Here is a 21,867-nt window from a genome sequence, read left to right as displayed (position 1 = left end):
TACATGAGGCACAGCAAACAGAATTTTAAAAAGTCTGTATCTTTAGAATACCAGATCACCTCAGAAGTAATTAACAGTTTATCACGTAGCAACAGGGGTTATTACAGAGCACCAGTTCTACTATAAGCATTCATACAGGCTTCCCAAAATCCCAGCTCGTAGCACACACAAAAAGAAAGTGACCTTGAGGTCAGAAGCAAATTGCTGTTATACATCACCAAGGACAGAATGTCAAGTACCATATTTATGTGTGAAGTGGAAAGGAATTAATGAACAGAATTCAGACAGTGTATGTTCTCTGGAGCAATACAAATGAATGATGTCTTGCAACAATTATTGAAGCAGACCGATTCAGGTAGGAATTACTAACATATTAACATGGTAAATGATTTGTCAACTATCATGACTTTAAAATGCGTAACAAAAAGTTTGCATTATTTTATTCACAGGTTTTTAGCAAGTTTTTCCCTTTCCAAATAAACATTCAGTTGTGAAGAGGTTGTTCAGCAATCATGGGCATTATGCACAGTGCTCAAAACTTAGACTGCTAATGCAATATCCAATGTTATATAACAAGTTCCTCAGTATTTTGAATGAGGCTGACATAAATAATTCATGCCTGCGTGTTCAATTGTCAGTGCAAATGACACTCAATGTCTCCTAAGTTTTACCACTTGATTTTTTTTAATTCTGAATAACCTGTTCTTTACTGCAGGCCAGATTTTGTCACTCCTGCTGCTATTCATAGAGGTTTCTGCACAGATAAATTTAATCAGTATCAGTGATGAACAAATTTGGCAAAAGACAAGAAAAAGACATCCTTTACAGGAACAAACACTGTAAAAAATCTCCTAAAATCCCTGGCACTGAACTATCTTAGAATTTGGGAAGGAAGAATTTACAGTTTTAGGTGCCTACTTTCAATGCACCTAGCAATGTGACTTCTTTCTAGTGCTGCCTCAAGGAGAGGAGAATATATTTTATTACATTTTTTAACAGACAAAAAAATACTATGCAGGCCTGTGGTTATGTAGACAGAGTAAAAATTGTCTTTGCTTTTTTTTTTTTAACTGAGAAGGGAAATCTTTTAGGCAAAGCTAAATTGCCAGTCATTCCCAGAGAAAGTAACCAGTTGAGGATAAAACTGGGTGTTAAAAGTGTGGTGGTGGGTACCACACAGTATCAAGCCATCTGTGCAGTTGCTGTTATAATTTCCCTCTCTTTCTCTATTTCCTCAACTGCAACTGCTCATTTTAGTAAAACAAGCATGTAGCATTGACATTTATGCTGAGATAAGTTAAAATCTATGCTGTACTTTTGTGAAATGATGTGTGAAAAATCAAGACCAAGTTTGTAAAGTAATTTCACAAGAAACAAATGTGAGATTGCTTTATAACATCATCAGGAAACCAGGTATAAAAAAGCCATAGACATAATAGAATGAAAGTCCTCAAGAACAATGGACAAGTAGATGTTTTGGAAGCAAAGAACATGGTATTTTTTTGAGCCTCCAGTGAACATAAGTTGAAACTGAAACCATCTGCATATAAGAAAACAATCAAATATCAGGTCAACAGTTCCCACCTTTCAAAACTGTTGGTTTAAGTCAAACAGCTCCCGCTGACTGAAGTCTTTTGTGCAGTTCTGGGGATTTTTGTGCATTGTGTGAGAAGTTTATGAGAGAGAGAGAGAGATTCTGGAATGAAAGAGTGCCTGCCTAAACTTTCAGTGATTTGCCTTCATGCACCTCCAAGGTAATGAAGCGTGAGTTCAAAAGGTCAGATTTCACACAAGTCAGCATGGAAGCCAGGAGGGAAAATTCACATTTGAAGCTCTACTTTTCAGAGCCGTTTGCATATAAATGGTTCCAAAGAAAATAAACAAAAGAAATCCAACCTAATTTAGTTATGAAGGCTGTCAACAATTGCTGCAGTTGAAGGGGCTTCAAATGTAGTTGACCTGACTACATTATCAAGTCTAAACTGTGCTTCTGTTTGTTTGCTTTGTCCCCTGGATATGTACAAATGTGACTTTCTGGTGAAACATTCTTCCTGAGACAGAGAAAAGTGAGAATCAATCCTTCAACAGACTGTAAAAAAAAAAAAAATCAATATTTTTCAACAAATCTGACACTTATTTATGGAGCTGTAAAAGGATTAAATAAATGGTAATATTTTTCTTGACTTATACGCAACTTCTATGACTTGTAAAGCATATGGCTGCTATGTGCATTATGCCAGTATTCTGCCAACAAAAGTTCCCCTAATAATGAAGAACTTTCTCCAAGATTCAAATGCTTCTTGTACTCTCAGGAATTATTTTATTTGCTAGGCAAAGTTTCCTCCCTGCCTTCAAGAAATTTTCACTCTTTCTGTAATATTAATGTAATTCTTCTCTCTCTTCATTGTAAAATCTGGAAGGAAAGAACATTTCTGCTCTAATCTTTTGTCACCTGAACATTCAATTAAAAGACTCAAATCTCTCCAAAAAAAGCATTAACTTTGGCAAGTACCCCAGCACACTCAGGAAATCACAAAGAAAATATCCTACAATAGACCTCTGTTTACTAAAACTACAAGGGCAGACCTCATTACCTTGCTTATTCTTGGTTTTCAGTGTTTTCAATTTTTTCACTGCTGCAAAATAGGGAATGCAGCTCTTGTATATGACTAGGTCATACATTTTTCCATATGTCATACAGAGAGCACACATACTTGATAATTGATGGAAGTGGAGTCATCCTCAGATCTAGAGAGTCCTCAGTCATCAATATCATCAGTGAACCTAAATAAGTGAACCCAGGAAGCATCTTCACATTATTTTTCTGTGCAGCCTGGTCTGCCAGACCGCTTGAACTTGTCCATAATTGTGCATCGTCAGTGACAGCTACATTGAAGTAAAGAATTTGTAAGTCTACCTGGATCAGTGGCATAAGTCCTGCATAAAAAGTGTATCCATGAGCGTCAGAGCCTATCCCACCATAATAAGAAATGTGTCTGAACTCAGTAAATTACCCTGAAGAAGGCTGACTTCCCTCTGTGTATTTCCACTGATACCAAGTGAATATTGTTCTTTTACATTTGCCTGTCAGAATGCCCCATTCAGATGGAGGAATTTGAGTGGCAGGTCGCTAGCAAGACTCTCAAAGTGGTATAGGCACATTCATAGGCACTTAGCAGAAGTCAGTAGATGTTTCATTTGAACAATTTTTTCTTTGTTGTACTTTCTGGCATGAGGAAGTGTGGTATGTAAGCAGTTAAATTATTTTGCCTTCTCCCCCACCCCCCTTTGTCATCTAACTTTTTTTAAAGATTTTGAACTGAGAGTACAAATTTTTCTTTATGCCGAGTCTTTCCTACAAGAAAGACTTAGGCTAATTCTGAAAGAAGACTCAAGGGACAATGGTTCCTATAGACTAATCACAACCTCAGGGAATTGGCATATCTATCTTGCATGTTGCTATGCCCCACAGATGCAATTATCTCACACCAGCTGCACAATTTATTGTGACTGTTAATGAAGGACTAATACATGTGCAGAATTATATAGTTAAATCCAAAAGCAGCCACATATAAAAGACCAGCAACATTTACATGCAATTATTGAACTAGTCAAAATATATTTTTCTGTAGACCTGGAGACCTCACTTACGCAATGATGATACCTCTGTAATATTACTTGTGTAAGCAAGGATAAAGGATCAGGTCCCTACTAACCAACTTGAAGAACCAATTGCAGCAGCATCCAGAAGTTGCAATTTAATGAAGTGTCAGTTATAAACTGCCAATTTAAAATGGATTAGGTATTCAGATTCACAACAAAAATCCTCTCTGGGGAGAATCCTGGCCTACTTAATTCACAGGCATGGAAATGATTAAATTGTAAAATACCTCTGCATGAAGAAATCATTGGAGAAATTGTTCCTAATATACTTTCCGGAAAATATTAAAAGTTTCATTTTTAAAAATATTTATGTAAATATAAAAACTGAAAAAGTCACAAAATCTGATTGCTGTATAAAATAAAAGTTTTAATGTTTCAGTACTCATCTTCTACAAAATAAGAGTATGCAGATTCATCATAAACATCTTTGCCACTTTCTTCTTTACCTCCAAATTTCCCCTTGGCTTTCAAATTTCCTTAGTCAAATTCTCCTACTACCTCTTTCCCCCTTTCTGCCACCTGTCCAGTGAGGACCTGCATGCAATCTTATAACAGCCACACCTTTGCTACAATGGAGTAAGATAAGTAAATACATTTTTTTTCCCAGCTATTGGTGAGAGGAGGACAAATAACCTCTGTAACTGAAATGTATTGACTCTAGTCTGTGTGAACTGGCACACATACATATACATGCACTATTACACCTGTATGAAGCCAGAACCTCAAAGCCAGGAAATTGAATCAAAAACTGTGGGACCTGAAATGTTGGTTACATTTCTTTGGCACTTGGATGTTTCAAATACCTTTACTGTAAAGAAAAAGAAAATACTAAGATGCTCCTGACGTTAATGAAACAGAAATCAGCTGCTGCTTTTTTTTCATACTCAGAGAAATTTCCTTGGACCATGTAATTAACCTGAAAAATGAACAATGTTCAATTTACTCAAATTAATTTTCCCTAATGTGTAAAAACACAAGGAATTTATTACAGATTAAGTAAAGATTTGGCAATCACAAGATTACACTTTTTTTTTTTACAGATCATTTTGCATGGACTTCTGGGCTGTAGGCTATTTTCTAGACTACACTTGTAGACTTCACAGACTTCAAGGCTGACGTGGACTAGATGGCAAGGCATGCAACAGGAATAAGCTCTGTAAAATGTATTGCATTTGATGTCTTCCACTTCAGACCATCCTTCATCCTGGAATCAAATGTGGATAGATATGAAGAGTCCTTCACAACACGGTATTCAAACAGAATCCTAAAAGCTTATCTCCATCTGTTTTGAGTGGATCTTCTGGAGGTAGCAATTTCAGTATGTAATTTTTCAATGACTTATCTGTTTCAATTGGTCATCACATGTGCACTGGCTCCACTTGCAGCAAAAAAAAAAATTCTACTGATCCTTGCTGAATTATTTAAGATACAAGATTTTAAAGAGATGAGGTAGTGCAGAATGTAGCTGGGATCCAAGAAAGCCCATCTTAAACAGGTACATGTGTAAATCTAATTATTCCATTTGAAAAGACACCAAGTGCAGTACCAAAATGCAGAAGATTGAATGAAGGGTATTTCTTTAGTCCAATACAATAAAAAAATTTTAAAAAACTTAATCTGTGGCATCAGTTTTCAAACTACCTGTCTTTTTTAGGTACTCATTTAGCATATGAAGTAACAGCTCACATCCATCCTTCTTTTCAATAGCAGACCTCATATGTCTTGAATAGAGGAGCTCCATTGTCTTGTTCCCCAGGTGTCATCCAAAATTCTACAGATTATTCTGAGCTGTGGAAATAAGTAGTAAAATTTTCTCATTTCTACCACTGAAGGTGTTCCACTGCGTAGAAAGAAACCCTCAAATTTACCAGCACAAATACAATGAAAAAGGGGGCATGATGCTCAGCCCCAGTGAAAGAACCCTGGTCTCCAGTTTCTGTTTCACATCTCATTTTATTTGATGATTCACTGGTTTTTTAACATGAAGTACAAAACTGGTTCACTGGTTTGGCTTTGTTTGGACAGCATTTTTGAGCTTCCATGGTTTTGCTGTTGGCAGATGTGACCTCATTAACAACCTCATTGTTCATGTTGGCAAGTGGCTAAAGTTCACTTTTTGTTAAATGCATCAGTCTGCTCACCCAACTGTAAAAAATAAAATAAAATAAGCACCAAAGTTACACCCAAATATATTATTGAAATTAATAAAAAGGAAAGCAATATAATGACATATCCAAATAAACATAATGTATTTTTAATTTGAATCTACATTTGCAAAGCTGGTGCTTTACCTGAAAAGCCTGTAAAACTTACCAGAGCTAAAAACTCCATGAACATTGACAGGTTCTGACACTAATGGTTTAAAAACTGATTGCAATGAACAATGAAAAATTCCTCAGAAATCCAGGACAATGCATTACAAGCAGTTGTACAGCTTCATAAACCAGAAAGGGAGTCAAAAGAAATTTCATAAGCCAGAAAGAAGCCATACCTTCCAAATGGAAGGTAATGCTGATGAAAGCTGATAGTCTGTCACTGGGGAAGAACAAAATTTATCTGTGTTGGGACATTCCCAACATCTACAGAATTTTCAGCCTGTACCTCTTAGTCAGTGCTGTCTGCAGGTGATGAAGGACAAGGGGAAAAAACAATCTTATGGGTGTTAATATCTTGCCTAAACCTTTCCAAAATAATGCATTTCTAGAAGAAAATCCTGCAGCTTTAGAATTCTAGCCTTACCCGTCTTTGAAAAGCAGATATCTTAGGGGAAGTTCACATTTGCAGTCCTTAGTGTTGGAACACTATCCCCACAGAGATCCAGAAACACACAGACACAAACACCATGGCCACTGTCAGGCTGACAAGTAACTTGTCAATCAAAACTGGTCAAGCAAGAGGTGACACCAGGCTGTCAGATGTGGTTTCAGGCAACATGAGAAGTCTGCATCTTGTACAGCAGGACCTGATACATTACTAAAATAAAAGAGTCCAAAAGTGGGGCAGGACTCATAAAATTGGCAAAATTACAAGAAATGCAACTACACAGTGAAAGAGACCATAGTGAGGAGACACCTGAGCTAACAAAAACCTGCAATAGTGAGTGGCAACACTGCAGCTGGACTTCTCACAGACCTCAGCAAAGCAGATCTGGACACACAGTTGCTAACATTCAGTAGTGGGAAGTGTTCAGCTGCATGTAGTACTGCAGTAAATGATTCACTGTCTCAGACCTCTGTAAACTCAAACATCTCCATTTCATGTATAGACACAAGTAGTGAGATTAAATAACTATCAATTTAGACTTGCCTTCAGACATGCAACTCTTGTTTCTTTTATTAAACTGTGAGAAGAATAGTAAAACAAACTAATCCAGAGGAAATAAAATTGCTCAGAGGAATAATTATAGCAACTTTCACCTCAACAGCTGGGGTCACTGGTTCAAAATCATTCAAATCACTTGTGACTGAAAGTCATTACCAGTTGACTCCACTCAATGAGCTTGTGCTTCAGGTCAGAGTAATAATTACTGCAGGACTAAAACCACCATTACTGGCTCCATTAGTAAGGAGAGAGAGAAAAAGAGCGGAAGAGAAGAAGTAGCAGTCTCAGTCTCATTAGTGCTGCTTTCCAATCAAGAATGAGAGGAGAAAATACTTTGAAGAATCCTGCACACCTGAGGCCTGATTTAGCTGCCCAAACAAAGCACCATTTGCAATACTCCAGAATATTGCACCTGCACTGCATCTGCATCTCCAAAAGGACATGGGTCTCCCTTGGATCTTACCTATCACATCTACCAGTGCTATGCAGATATGATAAATAGCCAGCCTCATCTTGGCCCTAACACTAGGCGTCCATTTGGGGTCAGTTGAGTTCTGCCCTTTTTTTTCTACCCTCCCTCCAGTGTACCCAAATAGAAACTCCAGCTTCAAAAACTATGGTGTTATTAATAAATTGAAGTCTTCCCTTTGCCCTGATTTTTGTGTTTGTCAATCAACAAAAACCACACAGATACTGGGAAATACTGTCAGAAAATATGTGCATATAAATGATGAAAAACAGGTATCCAGCAGTCATCCCCCCGGAGACCCATTTTGCTAAAGATTCCCTATAGCCTGATATCTGTTGTTTACAGCAATTTACCTATATCTGGGATGGTTCTTTTCCTTATAGAAAGTGATATCTGAGCATTTCTATATCACAGAAACAAACTGAAGAAGCTGAGCTGAGGAGCTGCTCTAGGAAGGGTAGCCAGGCTAGGAGTGAGATTTATGACAGCTCAGTGTGGCTGGACATGCTGATGGCTGTCTGGTACATGAACTACAGTGTAATACAGCAGAACTAGGATGTTAAACCCACTGTTCTGTCAAGTCAATGATAGACACAGATGAGGCCAGGTGAAAAGTACCAATTTACATCAGACGAAAGGAAAACCATGGTGGAAAACAAAACCTTTAAGAGATGTGTTTCTTATGTTTTCAAAAGGAGCTCTATGAAAATACCAAATATTAATGACCATGAATCCAGAGGGCTACGAATAGAAAGCAGTGTTTTAAAAACAGGGACAAATGTGTGAATACTGTATTAAAGATTTATTAGAGAACATCTCTCTTCATAGCAATTTCTGGTAGCTTTTAAAAATACATTTTCTTATATGACTTATTCCTTATAGCCAGATACCACTCATAATAACATGTACTCATAATAACAGGATGGTCTTATTAACATTCCATATTTAAAAGATCAGCTGACATGTTCAATTGGGTCTTTTAATATTGTGACAATTTTTCTAATGGTTGCTATTTTAATTTCTCTGTCTTTTTTAAAATATCACTCTCTTAAATATTTATCACTCTCTTTAAGCATGGTGTTTTAATCCTACATAAATTCCTTAGATTTTAAGAGAAGATTATTACAACACATCAAACATATGGGCTCATTTCAGCTCCCAGTGTACATAAAATTAGTCAAAACAAAACACTACCTATTCGTTACCAAAACATGTGGTGCAGTCAGTAATTTCTGCTCAGAAGTATCATGGGACTAATTTAGCAAGAACAATACATATTTTTTTCTCACCTCACTCTTATGTCTATAGATCACACAGCAGAAGCCAGAACTGCTAGATGAAGTTCACCGTCTCTTCCTCACTCTATTCCTCACTTATATTTCTTTCAAGGTTGTCTCCACTTAGAAAACAACAATTGCTTTCAGAGACTGGGAAATCTATTTTCAGAATTTATACTGCCTTTTGGAATTACAGAAATAGATAAATCTTGTGACACTGGTGGAAGCAAAAACTTCAAACTATATAGACATAGTATTGAAAACCTGAGATAATTCCAGAGTCTTTCTCACAATAAAGAAATTTTTTTTCTGTGTCTATATGAGAAGGGGAAAAAAGCCTATGGGAGCATCTGAGTTCAACGCCTTTCTGTTAGAAGAGAAAACACATTTGCTCTCCAGAGAGTAAATTCAAGCACTGAGCTTGGGATCATCAGTGAGAGCCTCCCTTTCCCCTGACTCTGTTTTGGGACACCTCAAAAATTGCCTTCATGACAATGTCCAGGGACATTTACTTGCCCCCGAGCTCTCACAATGTAGTTATAAAGAAGACATACATTGGTTTTGCCACCTTCTATCCATGCAGCCTTCAATTGCTACTCTAGCAGGCTCTGCACTCTCAGGATCCTCACACCACATCCTGGAACAGATAAAACACACATTTAGATTTATATTGTAAAAATACTACAACCTACATTACTTCTATTTCTTTGAACTGGAAAAAGTAGACCAAATACTTATTGCATTTGAGGGCAACAGGAGGGTCATGCTAAAAGCAAAGGACTCCAGTACCCTAATGCAGCACAGAGGAGAAGCATCTGGCCCACCCAGAGGACAGCCTTTTGAGCAAGGGGATGCAGCATGGCATGGGAATGATCCTCACCCTGTCACCATCAGGGGCATGGGCACAGCCAAGGAAGAAGGCAGAGCTCTTCCTCACAACATTCAGTTCACTTTCCTTCCTGGAGAAGCAGGAGCCACCAGCAGTCTCCTAAATGAGCTCTGCTCTTTGGGCTGCCAGTCCCCCACTCATGCTGGCAGAGCATAAAGCCAGCAGGCTGAAGTATTAACTATGACCTAATTAGTTTAATGTTCACTGGGATAAATGTAAAGCAGAACTAGCCAATTCATGAAATTTGGGCTGACTTTGAGAAGGATGCAAGGCCCACGGGCCCACTCCTGTGCCTGCCTGTGAAAGGACACACAGGACAAACGGATGCCAAATCAAACTGGAACTCACCAATGATGTGTGCTGGCATTTCATGGCTGTGCAAGGTTTCAGGCCAGAAAGCAGATCTTAAACACAGCTTTTAAAGACAAAAATACTACTTTATCTGCTTAGGAGCACCTTTATCTGCTTAGGAGCATATTTCCCATTTAGCACAACTCTACAACTGTCTGTGAACAGTGAAAAACTGGAAAGGAAGATTGAAAGAAATCTTTGACATTCATAAGTCAGGAATTATAGAGTAAGTCTGATATGACAAAATCAAAGCAAAAATGAGTCCTAACATGACCAGTTTTAAAAGAAAAATGCTTTTGTGTGCACACGTGCGTGTGTTCGATTTACTCATATTTTTTCACAAGATTTTCTGAGTAAAAAGAATCCGAGGATCGTGTTGCTGGGGAAACTGAAATGATGGTCTAATCTTCTAAGAAAGTGTGAAACATAGAATTAGCACCATTGAATTGAATTTAATAACACTGTGCAACATCAGACCTAGCTTTAAATCAATATTTAATTTTCTCAGCCATATTACAGAGCAGTTGTAGCCATTATATCTCCAGGGAATACCAACCACCCCACAGAGGGTCAGCCTACCCAAGTAATATTTTGCAGGATCTTCTAGTGGATAGGTGACAAAATATTCTTTCAGAGTTTGTAGCTGCCGCTTCCATAAATACTTCATTTTTTACATTCTGGAGACATCCCTAATGTTCTACTGTATTTGGGTTTACCCACTTAAGCTCGGTGATACTTATGGCATATGACACCTATTATTTCTAAAACTAGACAAAACATAACCCACTTTTGGAAAACAACAAAAATAATAACCACTAATGTGAGTGCCTAAAAATAAGCTTCTATAACCACTGCTTTCAAGAAGGTTACTTTCAAATGAAAGTCACAGCTGAGCTTTAGATTATTTATAGAAAAAATCTGCTGCTTGAAGTTCTTCCATCTTATATTTCAATCCAGTTTTCACTTGGAAGTACCCCACAAGCACAAGCAAAATTAAATTGCATGGATCATAAGATGCGCTTTCACCCTTGCCTCGAAAAGAAACTGAAAATACTTTGTGGCAGCAGCAGAGATGCCATTTCCTGAATGATGTTCTGCTGCTGCAGCATGCAGCCAAAGCAGAGAGCACTGTCACATACCAGGACATCAGCAGATCACACCAGGGGTGGTATCAGCAGCAGAGGCTCATGCAAAGTTGCTGCCAGGCCTTCCAATTAACTGCATCAAATTCATAGGGTCCTTGAGCAGAGAACTGTGACAGCTTGATGCAACAACTCAGTTCTCTGCTAATACACAAGGAGAGGCTCATCCATCGCGTCACTTGGCACACAGGTGTGCATCCAAGAGTCCATTCAGGCTGTGTCCCAGGGCACAACCTCCTCACAGGTTCCCACATATGTGGCAGAATTGTGCTGGTACAAAATGAGCCAGTGCTGAATGCACTCAAATGGACACAAGCCTGGCTAAGGTGAGAACTGCAGCATCTGCAATTAAGCAGCTTGAGGCTGGGAGTGGAATTTGCACTGCTTATAGCCCTTTCTGAATTTGAACAAAGTTATTTGATCTTCAGGGATTCATGGATTTGCTAAATTATTCTTGCACAGGCAAACAGAAACACTTGTGTAGAGTGCTTGGTGCTGCAAGGAGCAATGATTTCACTCAGTCAATAACATCACAGACTGGCAGAAGAATGTAGATCAGGTTATGTCCTGGCAGAAGAAAAATTTCATAGTGCTCCCTTTGCTAGCAGGCTGAGTTTATACATAAGAGCTAACTTGCAACTTGGTGTATTCTGCAAAAGAAAGCCTGATATCTGCCATAGAGTTTTGACCAACAGCAACCAGACAGCATTTAATTTTTGGGAATTCTCTTCCTCATGTCAGAGAAGGAGCCTTCTCTTTTTAGATAATGCTTGATTTTTAGCAATCAGATTTATGAAGTGCCTGATAGAGACATTTGAAAATTTCTTGACAAGTATATATGTTTCATGAACCCAAAAGTCAGAGATATAATAGAATGTTACAGGGATCATTGACGGACTTGTATGCAGAGATTGCACTGTACATACTGGTTTATCTGTAATTGTTGGACAAGCAGATTAGTCCCTTATTTGCATAAGCTATAAAATTATCCTAGAAGAAAAGTACTCCAAATTGTCAACTAAAAAGACTTGGTTCTCCATTGGTTTGGCAAGAAATGAAGAGAGAAATTATAGAAGAGCAGATGGTAGAAGAGATACACCAACGTGTTGTATGCAACAGCAAAGAAAAATGGGAATCTTGTAGGAACAAAATACACTTTATCTGCCTAAAAGTTATAAGCAAGGGAGACCTGTGGTTCAATACATGAGAAAATGGAAGCTTGCAGAACTGACAAATAAGCAGATCTTGTTCTGGATTTCTTTCTACCACTGAAAACAATGAAAAACAATCTATAGAAGTAGCTGCCTTGGACTATAAGAAGGGATTTAAATTACTCATGCTACATTTACTTTTCATATTCAATAATTAGCAAGCAATCTTTGAGCAACCCTGAGAGTAGCTGGTAATATTTCCACAACAGAGCACAGTATCTGTGAGAGTTCCTACAGCCTCAAGAGCCAGATTCCAGACCTGGAAAAAATTACGGATAGTGCACATGTGCATGGAAAAGTTTTGAAAATTAAAACAAAGGATATTGCGTGCAATTGTTCACATTCAGATAAGTCTGAGTGAAGGGATGTTCCTCTTTCACATGCCTGAAAAATTATATCCAAAGTCACTTTAATGCTGGCAACAGCATGGCCTCAATGGAACACAGTCCTCATTTACTGTATTTAAATATTGTAGCTAGGGGATTCTCTTAAATATTCATTGTTTGTTCAGCCGAATTTTTATTTATGGGATTTATTGAGGTTTTCATGCTTTTAAGAATTTGGTCTTTTCCCAGCTATTTTGTGCTATGTTATGTGGAAAGTAAATGAATAATCTCTACAGCTTCAACCTCAAACACTTAATCATATGAAAGAAACATATAACCACACATCCCCAGTATCATAATTTGAAAAGGAATCAGCATACTTCTTGCAGTGCTGGGATTCCTGGTTAAGAATAGTAATACTGGGTCGAAAGAACTGAGATTACATCCTGTCATGCAGTCAAACAAAAAATTATCATCTATTGTAGTTTAATTATGTTTGAAATTTTAGGTTTCTTGTCTTTTTTACATTTTTAAACCCAGAAACAAGTAGCACCACAGACAAGACGCAACTTCATGGCACTCAGTACTTATGACACTAAATTGTTGTGAGTCAATATTCTTCCTGGGTAGTGGACATTAGATGCATATTTATTATTTGAAAACATGTTGCAAACCACTTGAATAAAGAATAACTAAATTCATTTGTTCTACACAGACAGGAACAGAAAAATTTCAGCCTGAGACTTTGAGGAAGGATGTTCATTGTAGTTAATATATGACCTCAGCAACATTGATATATATACAAGAAATGCATCCTTTTAAGAGAAGGTATTTTATCACACTTCCACAACCACATGAAATAACGAGACAGGCAACTAGGCAGAGAAACTAGAAAAGAGACTTTAAGTGTCCCTTCTGTTTACTTCAAGCAGTACACTAAGCCCCAAAACCTAAGACTATGCCAATCCAAACACACAGAAGTACCTGGAGGTTTTTCAGAGAAATAGGGCCAGAACAAACCACACTTGAAATGATCAACATTTCAACTGGAATAAATGTTCTCCAGTATCTTTGAAAACAGATGCTTGACTCTGTTCTTCAAACATCTGAAAGCATTTTATACAGACACAGCCTCTGCCTGGACACTTTTATACTGAAAGGTCCTAATCATCTCATTCATTCTGACTTGCTTTGTAGTTTTTGGACTTAGGTGAACACACTGCTGTTCATTTTTCCATAGTGGAAATTAACAACTCAAGAACCCAATTATAATAATAACTTGAGGGCACCTTTTATTTATAAGGTAACATGCATAATCTGGACTAAAAGATTCTGTGGCTGAAGGCCAAGGACTTCATTACCCAGAATGTGGTTATTACAGATTATTATACTCAATGTTTAATTAAATATTGAAATCTTAAAAGATAGATGTGGGAGAAAGTTTGCTTTCTTCCTTTACCCTCCTTCAGCCATGCCCTTTAGTCTCTTGATGCACTTCTTTTTATACCATATCTATTTTACGTTACCTTCTGATCTTCTGTGTGCAGTTTCCTTTTATTTCCATAGACTTTGGTGACAGCTGAAAAAAGGGGGTTAGATTGTATCTTTCAAAGTGGAAAACACTTTGACCACCCAGAGAATTACAATTTTTTAGCTGAACTTGTAGATACTAATAGACAATTGAAGTGTTTGCATATTCACAGTAAAGCACCATAGAAAAAATCATTATGGGATTAGAAAGACTTGAGCATGGAAAGAGGTAGGCTTGTCACTGAAGGTAGATAACATGAATAACCTAATCCCAGTTCTTGCCAGTGTAAGTACAGGACACTTCATATAACTAGGTCTAGCTGCATGCCTGGTTTTAGAAGGCCGTCATTAGATGAGATGAATCCCATCTCTGCTATGAGTCATTCTTGGACTCCATTTCCTTGATCTGTAACAAATACAGCCTCAAATTCTCCCACAATATACAGCAGATGAAATGCAAGCCACTCAACCAAGTGTGTTCAGCAGAACTCTCAAGTGATGGCTGTATTGGAAGCTGCTTAGGAAAGTGTTATCAAGCATGAGAGCAATGGGCAGTTTCAGGGACTGTACCTGAAGCACATCAAATGAATATTGATGATGAAAGCTGATGAAAGAGTTGAAAGTCAACTGGCAATTATCCTCCTGGTGATGAAGATAGCACAAGTTTTCTCTTTTTTGTTACAAGGTCACAAGCATCGCCACACAGATGAAAACAAAGGGTCCAGTAACATAGTGGGAGGAAATGTTAACCAAAGACAGCAAGGTGCTGATCATAGATGACTATGTCACCATTGTGCTCATCAGCAGTATTTAAGAAATAAAAATCTAGCAACAAAACCAACTGAGATCTGTTTTCCCTCCACAGCTGGAATGCTGATATTTCCACAGGAATAAGAAAATGAGTTCCTGTCCTCCTCTGCCAGTGATTCAGTAGGCTTTCCAAGATGAAAAATATTTTTGTATCCCTGTGACCCTTTGAGTGCATGCTGATATCCAACTCAAGTCTCTGGCAGCTGCAGAGATTTAATGCCTCTCAAGATAACAATTTGTTGCCAACAAGATCAGTAATTTATATAAGGAAGAGATGTTTCAAAAATGCCATGGAAAACTGAATATTAATAGGAGTCATGTACACAAATAATTTCCACATTTAAACCAATTTACTCTCTAAAATGGCACATGAAGAAGCAACTGGAAAAAAGGTAGAAAATGGATTTCAACTTATCTTCATTCACTCACTCATGACACCCGCACTTTGGACTCACTCATACCCTTATCTGAGAGAAACTACAGAAATACAACTGCAGTATTTGGATAATGTCTAATGAACAGGACTCTGAGCTAATACAAATGGTGGCAACAGAACCTCAAAACAGAAGTGAATTTCACTGTTTGAAATGGTGAAGGCGTGTATGGTGCATCAGCACAGCGTCTGTGGAGCCCTACAGAAGCAAACAAAAAAAAGCATACAGGAACCAACACCAAACATGATACAGGTTCCCAGTAGTGGCACAACCAGGAAAGATCGGAAAATTATGTTTTAGATTAATTCCAAAGAAGAGTTTAAGTGGATATACAAGAGAGATGGAGATGGACTTTGCAAATGAGGCTGCTGCCACAAAAATCTTGAGTAAGCAATATCTCTGAAAGAAGGAAAAATGAAACTTTAAGTTTAGAAGTGATCAACAGTTGAAGAAAACTCTAACATTCAAGCCAAGTATTGAAAGGAAAAAATTTACAAGAAAAAAACTTCTTTAATTTATCTAAGGTGGAGGTGGATTTTAACAACCTCCTCTACTCAATTATATTTCCACTGAAGAACCAGCTCTAGGCAACTCAGTCTGTAGGTAGGATACTTTCTTTACTTTTCTTTGCTTTCCCTGTCTCACCTGTATCCACATTTATTCTACATCCCCTCCTCCACTTTTAGAGCACTTAAAACTCTCTGCAACCAGCTTTAGTCACTCTACACATACACCTCAGCAGGTGAGCTGTAAAATGAAACTATCTTGTCAGAAATCTTCCCAGTTACCCACAGCTGTCACACGTGTGAGTGAGCCTGTGCTTTTAATAGTGTTTCCTTTCTGTCTAAGTGAGGATCCTTAGCCTGAACAGAGCACTTTCCACCTGACCCAGATTCACCCACACTGAAAGCTGAAATGTGCGCAATATCCTACTGAAATACAGGAGCAATATGAGAGGAGTCACTGTGGTTTTGTCCACCTGTCACTCTACCCCTCATAGTTCTCTGCTTTTCATTTTCCCTCTGGGTTTTTCACTTCTCCAAACCACTGCTACTCGACCTGTGACACTGACAGCCAAGAGCAGGCTCTGCTCAGAGATCTGCATGCTCCCCAGGAAACATGAAGTGTGGCAGTCGAGCCTCCAGCAGGGAGCAGGGGTTTTAAACGAAAAGGCAGTTGCGAAGCCATTTGGATGATTTATATTTCTTTTGGTTTCAAAACACACATGTATTTCAAAGTTTTCTCTCTGGATATTTAACCCACATGGGCAAGTAGTCATGCAAAGAGAGCCTATCAATTCTATTGTGCATAAATTCTACTTGAGTTAATCTCAGAGCTCAAGCTAAAGGCCAGCTCATATGCCTGGCAGAAAAAGACATTTAACTTCTGGCAGTGGAACAGTTATTTGTCTACAGAGTCAATAATTTATAGGGGAAAGAGAGGCTGCATAAAACCTAGAGTAAGAGAAAAACAGTAAAAGCTCTAATAAAAATGCAGAAAATAAATCACTCTTCGTTCCTCTATGCTAGAAATTTAATTCAAAGATTCTTACATCCAGCTTAATGGAAATAAACCACCCAGATTATAACTCCCTGTGGCATGCACATGCAAGTACTAAGTTCTTTTCCAATTGTCTCAGCAAGCAGTTGTTCTGTGAGGGCAAAGAAGTAGGTGAACAAGGAAGTTTTAAGATTAAAGCATACTTTGAGACTAAGGAATCTGATATAATCTACATTGACCTTGCCTTTAGCTGACCTTGTCAGTATCTCCATAGGAGAACTCTGTTTATTCAATGCAATTTTGTTTGGTTGGGTCAAACAACCAAACTTTCCCACTTGAAGATCAGAGGTAACAGCAGAGTGACCTGGTTTCAGGAGACAAAGGCAAGGTGTCAGGAAATTAGTACTGATGCCTGAGTTTCAACATGAAAAGTTCCAATCTGTGGTGATCTCAGTCAGCTGGATCAGTGGAACCTGGATCTTACACTGGCACTGCAAAGATTCTACCCATCCAATATTTCAGAAGAAAGATGTAGCAGATGCTTCATGTGCAAAAACTTTCCTTGCTTCTTCCCTCTTTGAAAAAACTTCTTCATATAAACAACAATCCAGGTTAGAGCTAGTAGTGCTAGAAATTTTTCAGGGTATTGTGCAGTATTTGAAATTGCTTTGTCCAACATAATATGAAATTAAATAGCACAGGATAATTAAAAAATTATCAAAACTGCGGGCACAGAAAATGCTAGCCAACTGTAAACAAATGGCCCAGATTTCAGATGGCAAAAATATGAACAATTGCCTTCAGAAAAAATCATAGAGGGAAAGGAAGGTAGATGATGGTAGAAGGATAGCAGATACTAGGCCTATGCCTTATGCCATCCTTGTTTGAAACAAAAGGGGAATATGTGAATAATAGGAAAAGCTAGGGCATCCTACACTTTGTTTGCCCTAGGTGAAATTTCTTGACCCTTAATCTCTCCTTGAGATGCCTTAAAATCACAGAATAAAACAGATTGGAAAAGATCTCTGAGATCATCATGTCTAACCTGTGACCAAACACCATCATGTCAACTAGACCACAGCACTAAATGCCACATCCAGCCTTTAATCCTTAAACACCTCCATGGACAGTGACTCCATCACCTCCCAGAGAAGCCCATTTTAATGTCTAATCACTCTTTCTGTGAAGAAATTCTTCCTAGTCACCAACATAAGCCTTCCCTGCTGCAGCTTGAGGCCATTTCTTCTTGTGCTGTCACTTGAGAGAGGAGGTCAACCCTCACCTGGCTACACCTCCTTTCAGGTGTTTGTAGAGAGCAATAAGGTCTTCCCCAAGACCCCTTTTCTCCAGGCTAAACAACCCCAGCTCCCTCAGCTGCTCCTTACAGGACATGCTCCAGACCCTTTTCCAGCTCCATTGCTCTTCTCTGAACTCCCTCCAGCACCTCCTCAAGGTCCTTCCTGAATTCAGGGGCACAGAGCTGGACACAGTACCTGAGGTGTGGCCCTACCAGTGCTGAGTACAGGGGGACAATAACTGCCCTGGTCCTGCTGGCCACATTATTGCTGGTACAGGCCAGGATCCCACCGGCCTTGGCCACCTGGCCACACACTGGTTCATGGTCAGCCACTATCAACAAGCACCTCCAGTTCCTTTTCTGCCTGGCCACTGTCCAATCACTCTGTCACCAAACTGTAGTGCTGCATAGGGTTGTTGTGACTGAAATGCAGGACCCAGCACTTTTTGAACCTCACCCTGCTGGTCTCAACCCATCCAGGCAGCCTGTCCAGATCCCTCTGCAGAGCCTTCCTACCCTGCAGCAGATCAAAATCTGACTCAACTTAGTGTTGTCCATCAATTTGTTAAGGGGTAGACTCAATCCCCTCATCCAGATCATCAGTGAAGATATCAAACAGGACTGGCCCCAGCACAGACCCCTGAGGGACACCACTGGTGACTGCTGGATGGCAGCACTGTTCACCACCACTCTCTGGGCCCGGCCATCCAGCCAGTTCCTAACCCAGCAAAGAGTGCTCCTGTCCAAGCTGTGGGCTACCAGCTTTTCCAGGAATATGCCAAAGGAGATCGTGCCAAAGTGTTTGATGACAAGCAATGTCCAAAATATGGTATAAAGATGAAGTTAGCGCATGTCACATCTTACTTGAGCTGGTGCACTGTGCTAACCTGCTAAATATGAAATAGACACAGCCATATAATAAATCAAAACCTACTCTCTTTAACTTGTGCAAGCAAACCCAAATAGCATCAGGGGATGCAGCCAGACAGCACTGTTCACAGAAACACAGTGTTAGCTTCCACAGACCCTGAGCAGGTAAAGCGTTGCCTGCAAATGGCCAGACTCACCCCCAAATATTTGTAAGTACTTGGACATGTTCATACAAGGTAGCTTCAGGCTGTGCATTAAGACCAAAACAAAGAGACATCCATGACTTTCAGAGGAGCTGATGTTATGAGTAAAGTCAGCTGACTTCTCTTTGTCTGAAAGAAATGTATTCTGTTTATAGTAAGATACTTGTGGTGGCACCAGTGGGGCAGGCACTATGCAGAGTAAAAATAAAGGCACATAAACACTCACAGTTCACAGAGAAAAAGAAAAGGATGAAAGATAATTACACGCAGAAACTCATGGTCTTAATCATGGCCTATGTTCCTCCAATGATGTGAAAGTAGAAGAGGTCTATAAACCATCTGTTTATATTTCTGCAAATGGAAATTATTTCTTGGTGATGCAGCTTTTGTCCAGCAGCTCTGTCCACATGTCACTCATGCACTCTAAGGGTGATCTGGTAGTGAGGCAAATAGTGGTAAGGATAGGATAATGGCCAAAGCAATCTGTGCTATAGCTTGAGCTGCAAAAAAGATTTGGTGATTACTTGTAATACCAGCTTATGCTAATACTACAGTAACTCCTAGGAGCACTAAAACCTTACAGATGCAAAACCAGTACAAGATCATCCTCAATTTCTCTTGGCAAAACTTGGAATCAAAAATTAAACAGAAAGCGACACGCTATCTAAGTATAGTGATGACTGCAGTGTTTAAATAGCCTTCTATTTGTAATGAAATACATAAAGCTTATCCCAACTATTCATTAGACTAATGAATAATTAGCAACTAATTCTGTTCCTCTATTCCTCTTGGAAAAAGTCACCTGATGCCAGATATCGAATTACATATTGTAGAAGGAGAGTTAAGTTACCTTGCAACTGTCAGTGCTGGAGGTAGATATTCAGCAGTGTACAAAGTATCACTACCTCACAGTCACTGCAGTTTTACAGAGTAGGCTTTATTTGTCATATCTGAAAAAGAAAATTTGCAGCTGCATGAGCTGACATAAATATTCAAACTGTTAATGCATTAACACAAGTGACAGTACCAGATTGCAAAGCTTAGCATAAAATCACAAACAACTAAATATGGTGTACAGCGTTGCTTCTCTGAGCAATCAAAAACCTTGCATAATATTATAGCACAGCTGGTTAGTAGCTCGTGCCATGTAATTTAAGTCTCCTTAATAGATAAGAAGAACTTTGAGGCATTCTCTAATGAAATATCCCTTTGGTTCCAACAGTATAAGGGAATAAGTTGTCTCTTAGGTTTTCTCTGTTTCCAGGCTCATTGATTCATGACAGAGAAAGTAATGATTTCTGCACATTATTATAAGCATTTTCACATTTATCATACAAAATGAAAAATGGGTAATATTCCATGCCCTTGAGCAGCTGAGCAATGTATATTTTAGGTCAAATATTTGATGGTATGTGAGTGAAAATTATTAGCTTACATATTCAGAGCAGTGCAAAAGGAAGAGACAATAAAAGTTTTTTCATTACAGGAATTAGGCAAAACCAGCACACTTGACTTGTTGTGAGAGGTGATACTGTCCCAGAAAAAACTTTATTACCTGTCATGTTGAGATCCAGAGCCATAAAAATCTCATTTCCCCTTGTAATTTCTGACATGCTCAGTAGCCTTAGTAATTGAAGTACACTCCTAGGACTTTTTTAGCAGGCTGAGATAGCTCACCATCTAACTACTGGCAATTAAAATCAGTAATGTGAATGGAAAAAAGGAATTAATTAATCAGCAGTATATTAGATAAGTAACAAATAACAAAAATAATGTTTTGGTGCAGAAGCAAAAATTTCAATACAAAATGTGCCATATAAAGTGTGCAAAAATAACAGGGTGCAAAAAGTGTTCTTGAGACTAGACTGCAGTATGTGTTCCCACACATAAAATAAATCATGTGCACCTTCCCAGCATTCAGATGTGAAAAAAACTGCTTGGAGCTATGATAACAACTGAATGTTTCATTCTGTGAAGAACTAATATTTTCAGCAACAGTAACCAGCACTTTATGAAGATCAGATAAATCATTGCAATAAATATGAGCTAAAGAAGAGCACACAGTATGTTTTCTTAATTTATTCATTTATCTATTCATAATATACATTGATGCATTGACGTTAAGGCATATAAAACATGAAAAGAAACAGGTGTGTGGGGCTGTGGAGCTTTTGCTTTGTTTTGATCATTAAATTCTAACAATAGAGCCAAGATTAAATTATGTACTTCCATTTGCAAAAAATATAATATAAAAACATTCTGTTCTGGTACAAAAAATAAGTGGTAAATTAATTGCTTCACTAAGCCATTGTGTAGACTCTTTGAAACACATGTTGAAGCCATACACTATTCATAGAATACCCTGGAGAACAATGTGTTATGCTTAAGTAATGATGAATTTTATGCTGGCCACTGCATTAGCCGTCAGTTAAGTATTTTCTTAGTTAGACCCTTGAGAATTTAGCAAGTAATTAATGATCATGAAAGATGAGAAAATTCATTATGGGCCATACATATCTTTCCAAGATATGTCATTATTCAGATTTGTCATAAAGCAGCACCTTATTGCATTAA

The sequence above is a fragment of the Chamaea fasciata genome, unplaced genomic scaffold (genome assembly GCF_029207755.1).
Source record: "Chamaea fasciata isolate MVZ Bird 193981 ecotype frontalis unplaced genomic scaffold, bChaFas1.0.hap1 SCAF_2, whole genome shotgun sequence".
NCBI classification, from domain to species: Eukaryota; Metazoa; Chordata; class Aves; order Passeriformes; family Sylviidae; genus Chamaea; species Chamaea fasciata.
Note: the sequence above shows the minus strand (reverse complement) of the source record.